The sequence below is a fragment of the Lissotriton helveticus genome, chromosome 8, assembly GCF_964261635.1.
Source record: "Lissotriton helveticus chromosome 8, aLisHel1.1, whole genome shotgun sequence".
Lineage (NCBI taxonomy): Eukaryota > Metazoa > Chordata > Amphibia > Caudata > Salamandridae > Lissotriton > Lissotriton helveticus.
This window is the reverse complement of record NC_136069.1, coordinates 1,578,241,961-1,578,250,874: the sequence shown is the minus strand read 5'-3', so window position 1 is coordinate 1,578,250,874 and position 8,914 is coordinate 1,578,241,961.

Genomic DNA, 8,914 nt, shown 5'->3' with positions numbered 1-8,914 from the left:
CTTGACTTGAAGGTAAGTACAGCTGCCATTGGCTTCAGGCCCTATTCTAGAGCCGAAATATTCTATTGCTGTGCCACCGTAACACCGCCATCCCTGCAGTGAGGTAATGCGGCAATCGAGATGCTGCTGACTTGGCACTGTGTTCCTGCTCACCACCGTGGCAGGCTGTCGGTCCTCCCACCAAACTCGTAATCAGGCCCAGTGTGTTTATTTAAAAAAAAAATGCAATTCATTATATTATTGTGGAGAAAAATAAATCAATTAGATTTATGGAAATAGCCTACTTGTTTTATCTGCATGAAATGAACATTGGTACATAGCACACATTGATACTATTTTATTTTCTTTAAGTCCATTTATTATTATTAGAAAAAGTTCAATCACTACTTTTTCACGATCCCGCAAGAGTCCCGCATTATTGTAAACTCTTTTATTGAGGAGGAATTTACAGTTTCCTTTATTACACTACTTATGCCTTATAGTACCCATTAGTAGAGTATGGGGAGAGAGTAGACTCTCAAATATTATTAATTCATATTTGTAAAGTGCGAACATATCACCCCTTTAAGGGTTTCAAGGTGCTGAGAGCCGTCGGGGAGATTAAGTGAGGTATTGCCCAGAGTCACATGATGCTGAGCTGAGCTTCCGCTGGGATCGAACCGTGAGCCCCATGCTCCGGAGTCAGCCGCTCTGGCCGCTGCACCTCACCTTTCACCAGGTGAGAACTTTTTATCGTATAATAGTGGAGAGCCGGGTATAAATACACACATGTATCTCACTCACACCTCTCCGCAACTTAACAACTGTGTATAGTAAACTATGGGGAGACACTGGCCTCACCAGTGAGACCTAGCAAGAAGGTAACTAGTGGGTAGAATAGTGTGTAAAGAGAAACTGCCTCTCCACGCACACTTTAACCCAGATTCAGCTGTATACATAGTAGAGTGGGGAAGGTTCACACCTCACATGTAAAACCTTACTATCTATAGAAGTATAATAAGTATTGACCTCTCCACTGAGACTTCTCCCCTGGAAAATAATCATATATATATATAAGGGTGAGGGAATGGATTTAACTGTCTAGTCACTGCTCTCCTAGTATGAAAGACATATACATTAGTGTGTAGGGAAATATTTTCCTCTCCGCTAACACTTATCCCCAAGACAACATTGGTGTGCAGTATGGTTTTGGCAAGGACTGACCTCTCTGCTGACACCTCTCCCTAGACCAACACCGATATGCATTGGTGTCTCAGAAGGGAGTGACCTGTTCGCTAACATATCTTACCAGGGTAAGAGGTGTCTGTTTTAGGTTTGAGAAAAATGTATCTCTCTGCTCATACCTCTTCCCATGCTGGCAGGTATGCATAGTACACGGTGGGGAGAAAGTACGCTGTTTGCTGACGCATCTCTCTTGCATGTCTTCCTAGTACAGTGTGGAAAGAGACTGGCCCGCTCCTGTGAGCTGTGCCTTGGCAGATGGGAGTGTAAGTCAGGCTGTGTAAACAAGCTTACCTCTCTGATCATAGCTCTCCCCAGGATGGCAAATGTACAAGTAATGTGTGGGAATGAAATTACCTCTATGCAGAGAAGTCAGTTTTGCATAAAAACTATGGAGACTATGATATTTAAACATACTGTTGAGACATCTCCACAGAGTAATATGTGTACAAAGTAAGTTTTGGGTAGTTGGGTATAGAAATGGAATATCCTCTCGGCTCAAAACTGTGTCTTGGTTGATTGGTGTGGATGGTTGAATGTTGGGACACACACCTCTGTCCCTCAGATCTCTCCCCATAGGGACAATGAGATGTAGCAGGGTGTGCACCTGCACATACTTCTCTGCTGAAACTTCTCCCCAGAGTCACAAGCACATATAGTAACATGTGCAAAAGAACTGTCCTCTTCACTATCACATATCTGCCAGCTGATAGCAGTGCATATCAGAATATGAGAACGCACCGGTCTCTGCGCCAAAGCCTCTCTTATGTATGAGAGGTCTGTATACTACAGTGAGAACAAGGACTGACCTCCCTAGTGAGACCTCACTGTTGCATGAGAAGTCACCATCCTTGGGTATTCAAATAATTGGCTTCTTAATTAACAATGCTCTGTAGGATAACAAGTATGCACGGTACATATATATATATATATATATATATATATATATATATATATATATATATATATATATATATTACCTACTGGCGGTCGCCAGTAGGTATATATAGTTAGGATTTTTTCTCTATGGGATTTTTGAAAATTCTATGTCTAATAACTTTGGCGTTTGTGGACGGAATTGGCTGAAATTTTCAGGAAAATGGCACATTTTGTTTCTGAGCAGCCCTTGAAAATTTGGGGGGGGTTTGTCAAGGGGGGGCCGAGAAAAAAGGGGGGTCCCAAAACGTGTTTTTAACATTGAGTTTTCCATAGGGCGGTTGGCCTCACTTTTAGCCCGAACGGCTGAATGGATTTGCACGAAACTTGGCAAAATTGTAGGGACTGGTAGCCCGATGTGCCTTTGCTAGGTCTCAATATATGTGCTCCAGTGGATTTTGAGAAATGAACGTTCAAAAAAAATATATATCTGTAACAGCGGACCGGGCAGCGCTCCGGGTTCGCGGACTTTTCGCGGTACGGAGCTTTGTGAAGCGAAGCTGATTGGTTCTCCGGCGTCTGTGAACATTCCAAACAGTCCGTAGCGGCCGCCATCTTGTCTCTCGGTAGGATCGAGAGACAAGAGGAGGCCAAAGCGAAGGGGCAAATGACCATAAGGGGGCATAGTAGATCCTCGCTGACCCCCTAGGTTTGATGTGGAGGTTTTAAAAGGGCCCCGCGGGGCAAAAAAAAAAAATAATAATAATAATCGAACGGCTGAATGGATTTGCACGAAACTTGGTAAAATATTAGGGACTGGTAGCCCGATGTGCCTTTGCTAGGTCTCAATATATGTGCTCCAGTGGATTTTGAGAAATTAACGTTCAAAAAAAGATAGATATCTGTAACAGTGCTCCGCTTCGCGTAACGGAGGTTTGCGAAGCTGATTGGTTCTCCGGCGTCTGTAAACATTGCAAACAGTCCGTAGCGAAATGGCACATTTTGTTTCTGAGCAGCCCTTGAAAATTTGGGGGGGTTTGTCAAGGGGGGGCCGAGAAAAAAGGGGGGTCCCAAAACGTGTTTTTAACATTGAGTTTTCCATAGGGCGGTTGGCCTCACTTTTAGCCCGAACGGCTGAATGGATTTGCACGAAACTTGGCAAAATTGTAGGGACTGGTAGCCCGATGTGCCTTTGCTAGGTCTCAATATATGTGCTCCAGTGGATTTTGAGAAATTAACGTTCAAAAAAAGATATATATCTGTAACAGCGGACCGGGCAGCGCTCCGGTTCGCGGACTTTTCGCGGTACGGAGCTTTGTGAAGCGAAGCTGATTGGTTCTCCGGCGTCTGTGAACATTCCAAACAGTCCGTAGCGGCCGCCATCTTGTCTCTCGGTAGGATCGAGAGACAAGAGGAGGCCAAAGCGAAGGGGCAAATGACCATAAGGGGGCATAGTAGATCCTCGCTGACCCCCTAGGTTTGATGTGGAGGTTTTAAAAGGGCCCCGCGGGGCAAAAAAAAAAAATAATAATAATAATCGAACGGCTGAATGGATTTGCACGAAACTTGGTAAAATATTAGGGACTGGTAGCCCGATGTGCCTTTGCTAGGTCTCAATATATGTGCTCCAGTGGATTTTGAGAAATTAACGTTCAAAAAAAGATATATATCTGTAACAGCGCTCCGCTTCGCGTAACGGAGGTTTGCGAAGCTGATTGGTTCTCCGGCGTCTGTAAACATTGCAAACAGTCCGTAGCGGCCGCCATCTTGTCTCTCGGTAGGATCGAGAGACAAGAGGAGGCCAAAGCGAAGGGGCAAATGACCATAAGGGGGCATAGTAGATCCTCCTTGACCTCTTAGGTTTGATGTGGAGGTTTTAAAAGGGCCCCGCGGGGCAAAAAAAAATAAATAATAATAATCGAACGGCTGAATGGATTTGTACGAAACTTGGCAAAATTGTAGGGACTGGTAGCTCGATGTGCCTTTGCTAGGTCTCAATATATGTGCTTCAGTGGATTTTGAGAAATTAACGTTCAAAAACAAGATATATATCTGTAACAGCGCTCCGCTTCGCGGAGATAAAATTATATCTGTATTACCTAGCTGTTGCTAACACCAGTTAGCGACGGCTAGTAGGAGATAGCGACCATCTTGGGCCCCACTTTGCATGTGAGTGATATTTATCACTAATGACATGCAAAGTGGGCATGCCAAGATGTTAGCGACTGGAAACAGTCGCTAACATCGCTATCTCCTATTATCAACTTTTGGAAATATTCGCGATAAGCGCGAATATCTCCAAAAGCTAGCACCTGCCCTGAGCAGTTCTTAGCCATGTTATCCAATGGGAGGTGGATAACATGGCTAAGAGCATTAGCTCGGTAATGCATGAATATCGCTGAGTTTTCAGCGATATTCATGCATTGCGGTCGTTTTTTATCGTATTTGCGATAAACCTTGATAATAGCAAGGTTTATCTGCGATAATTTCTGACGATGCTTAGCGGTAAAAAAATCGTTGCTAAGCATCGTTAGGGATAAATATCGCTTAACTTTGGTAATATGCCCCAACGTCTGTTAACGTTCGATTCGAAGGAAATCAGGAAGTGTTGAAAAACATTGTCTGCGCCATCTTGCCTTTTTTCAAATGCCACACTTTTGTCGTGCACGGCAGTCATTTTAGATGCCTTGACCAGACCCACTCTGTGCACGCTGTCGATCCTTAGCATGGCTCCCCACCCTCGCAAGCATCTCCCCCAGGCAGTGGTCACCCCCGCTCTCTGTCTTATGCATGGGTAATAAACCACCCCCCATCTGGGCTGCCCTTCCCTGAGAATCACACCCTGTGCCCGCCCGACACCTCCCTTTCGCCCTATTCACTACCGCACCCTCTGACACTCCTTTTCCTCTGTGTCCGATTGTCCAGGCCGGTCCCAGGGTATCAGCTAGCCCTGCAGATGTAGTTTATGGCCCCAGCTGTAAAGAATCACCCCTCTTCAAAGGAGTTATAGTAGATCAAGGCCCACACTCGATGAGATCCGTCACAGCAGACGCGTTCCTATTATCTGAAAACCATCCTGTATTGTGATTGGGGAGGGGACCGAGCCTGAAGCGGAAGATTCCAGGGATGACTCTTTGTACATCAAAGTTTTTACAATTATGTGTCACATTAAAAATATATAGCACTCCAACAAAGTAGTAAGATTATAAAACTTTAATAACTTATAAATATATACAAGAAAACAAAAACAGTAATAACATATAAACATTTTTAGGGAAAAACAACGAAGTAGCGGTCGGCTGTGCGAATAGTCCCAACGCAGCACAACGTCCAGATTTCTGGCATGGGGCGTCGCAGGGGGTGGGTCATCAGTAGCAAACTGTTGTGCGAATAGTTCCAAGGCAGCAGAACGATGGCACCAAGGTGATGTCCAGTAAGTTGCCGCACTGGTTTTGGTATCCTACAATGCTGCTCCGAATAACGGCGTGGGGCGCCCCGGGGGAGGCGGCGTGAACGGGCCTCTCCAGGTGGAGTCTTGTCTGTTGTAGTGGGGCGCCCCTTTACCGTTTCAGTTGCCATTCCGTCCGCTTTTGGTCCACTGTGTCAAAAGCCGCAATTCAGCTGAGTTGCGCCCACTCTTGCGGTGCAGCGATAGGCGGCTGTCACAGGACTCTCAAAATGGCGGCAGGCTGTTTCCTTTTTGGGCCTGGTCCACTGAAATGGCCCTGGGACACCTTGGAAATCGGACGCTTGTCTGCTAGGTCTTGGACCCCATTCTCGAAAGCGTCCCCTCCGCCTTGAGGATTCATCAAAAGTTTTGGGGGCCCCCGACTCCTGTAGGCTTCTGGTGGGGAGCGGCTGCCATGATTGGTCGCGGAATGACCACGACGGAGCTACGAGATGGTGGTGCTCTCATGCTGACGCCAGCTTCAGTCTGAAACATCCAGAAACAAGGTGGGGCTTTCATCGTTTGGGAAAAAAAAAAAGTTTTCATCCAATGAAAAGTGTTGTTTTTAGGTCATATGATCAAGCCTTCCATCATTAGGAAACCAAAAGTAAAATGAACCAATGAAAAGTTTTATAAACAAGTCACATGACCTGTTATGCGGCATAGGGTATAAAATGCGGAGAAAATACGTTGGCACGTGAGGCGGCGTCAGTAGCGGACCGATGTGCGAATAGGCCGAAGGCAACACAAGGCGCCAAGATCCGGATGGCACCGAGGTGGTGTCCAGCAAGTTGCAGCACTGGTGTGGCCATCCTACAATGCTGAAAGTCGGCGTGGGGCGCCCCGTTGGCCTGTGAGTTTGCGTCAGTAGCGGACCGATGTGCGAATAGGCCGAAGGCAGCACAACGCGCCAAGATCCGGATGGCACCGAGGTGGTGTCTAGTAAGTTGCCGCACTGGTGTGGCCATCCTACAATGTTGAAAGTCGGCGTGGGGCGCCCCGTTGGCCTGTGAGATGGCGTCAGTAGCGGACCGATGTGTGAATAGGCCGGAACCAGCACAAGGCGCCAAGATCCGGATGTCACCGTGGTGGTTTCATAGTTGAGAGGCAGTTCATCTGCAGTGGGGCGCCGAGATCCGGATGGCACCGAGGTGATGTCTAGCAAGTTGCTGTACTGGTGTGGTCATCCTACAATGCTGAAACTCGGCGTGGGGCGCCCCATTAGCCTGTGAGATGGCGTCAGTAGCGGACCGATGTGTGAATGGGGCAAAGGTAGCGCAAGAATATTTTCTGAATAGAAGACACCACAAGGCGCTGAGATGCCAAGATCCGGATGGCACCGAGGTGATGTCTAGCAAGTTGCTGTACTGGTGTGGCCATCCTACAATGCTGAAACTCGGCGTGGGGCGCTCCATTAGCCTGTGAGATGGCGTCAGTAGCGGACCGATGTGTGAATGGGGCCAAAGGCAGCGCAACAATATTTTCTGAATAGAAGACACCACAAGGCGCTGAGATTCCAAGATCCGGATGGCACCGAGGTGGTGTCTAGTAAGGTGCACTGGTGTGGCCATCCTACAATGCTGAAAGTCGGCGTGGGGCGCCCCGTTGGCCTGTGAGATGGCGGCAGTAGCGGACCGATGTGCGAATGGGGCCAAAGGCAGCGCAACAATATTTTTGGAATAGAAGAGACCACAAGGCGCTGAGATTCGGTTAGCACCGAGGTGGTGTCTAGCAAGCTATGCAGCTGAGTTGCGTGCGCACTTGCGGCGAATAGGTCGAAGGCAGCATAACAATGTTTTCTGAATAGAAGACACCACAAGGCGCTGAGATTCGGTTACCACCGAGGTGATGTCTAGCAAGTTGCCGCACTGGTGTGGCCATCCTACAATACTGCTCCGAAAAACGGCGTGGGGTGCCCGAAGAAGGGGGGGAGGCGGCGTCAACGGGCCTTCCTAGGTGGAGGCTCGTCTGCTGTAGTGGGGCGCCCCTTTACCGTTTCAGTTGCCATTCAGCTGAGTTTCGGCTGCTCTTGATGCTACAGCGACAGGCGGCTGCAACAGGACTCTCAAAATGGCGGCCTGTTCTTTGGATTTGGGCCTGGTCCACTAAAATGGCCCTGGGACACCTTAGAACTCGGACGCTCGATTTTTTTTTCCTTTCCTGTACATGCAAAAAAAGGTAAATGCCCGGTACGTTACACGCTTCATCTGCCACGATGAACTCTCCAGAGGAACCGAAAAAAAATATAGTTATGGTAACTATACCATGCATCGTCATATGGAGAGGTGGCACCAATTAATTATAGTGCTGCATAAAAGAGAGATTTGGAGGAGAACCCCATACCTGCTAGTACATTCATTAAAGAAGTGGCACTGACAGCATCAGAGGCAAGGGAAACGGTCCCAAATATTTAGAAGAACTTTGGAAAGATTAAAATGACATGTTTAGATTGTGGCAAATTAATTTCATGTGGACAGATGAGTGTTACTCTAATAAATACAGCATATGAACATCATCATAGTCGATGGTTGGTAGAGACATTTTGACTATATCCTGGACCTGCCCGTCCTCGCCCAAAATGGCGCCGGAATAAATGGGACTCGTAACTCCTTGTTGTGTACTGGTTGCAGAACCTTGAAATCACGAGATACGTATGCAGTTTTGAAGCACATGGCGGGCGGGGACGAGAATTGATTGAATATTTCGACATCCCTATTGATATTAAGTTCTGATGTGTTATTGATTACTGTACTATTGAAAGTTCGAATTAACGTCACCCATGGTACTTGCCCGCAAATGTATATCTAGATAATTTTATTGTAACTGGCCCTGTCGTATTTTAATTATAAAATGTACGTCCACCGATTCCGTAACTGTTAGACACCTTAGTTCTTGCAACCTAATGGCCCGCCCGTTACGTTCCTCTACAGTGTAAATGTCTACTCATCATATACGATTACAGTTTGCTCCGTGGCCGGCCCACGTGGTTATAGGCTCGTATTTGTATAATGAAATTTTCACAATAAAGGTTTTTAAAAGAAAACATGGTAGTAGTATATACATTGGTAAAGTTTTTAATAATAGTCACTGTTTTAGAATCATTAAAAGGCAAGTGAAATAAAGCAGACCAATTACATGAAGGGTAAAAGGTATAATACGAAGGAACGCAGTAAAGATAAATGGTCAAGGGCTGTTGTGTTTTCTACTCCTGCAACATAAAGTGATCGATAAGAATCTCATATTCAGGCGTATCGGCGACTAAGACAGCAGGTCGACCCTCTTTTGCTCAACGGCTCCGTCATGGGACGAAGAAACGCTCTTTTTCTCGAAAAAAGAATATATTTTACTTGCAGGAGAGTTGTAAATTTT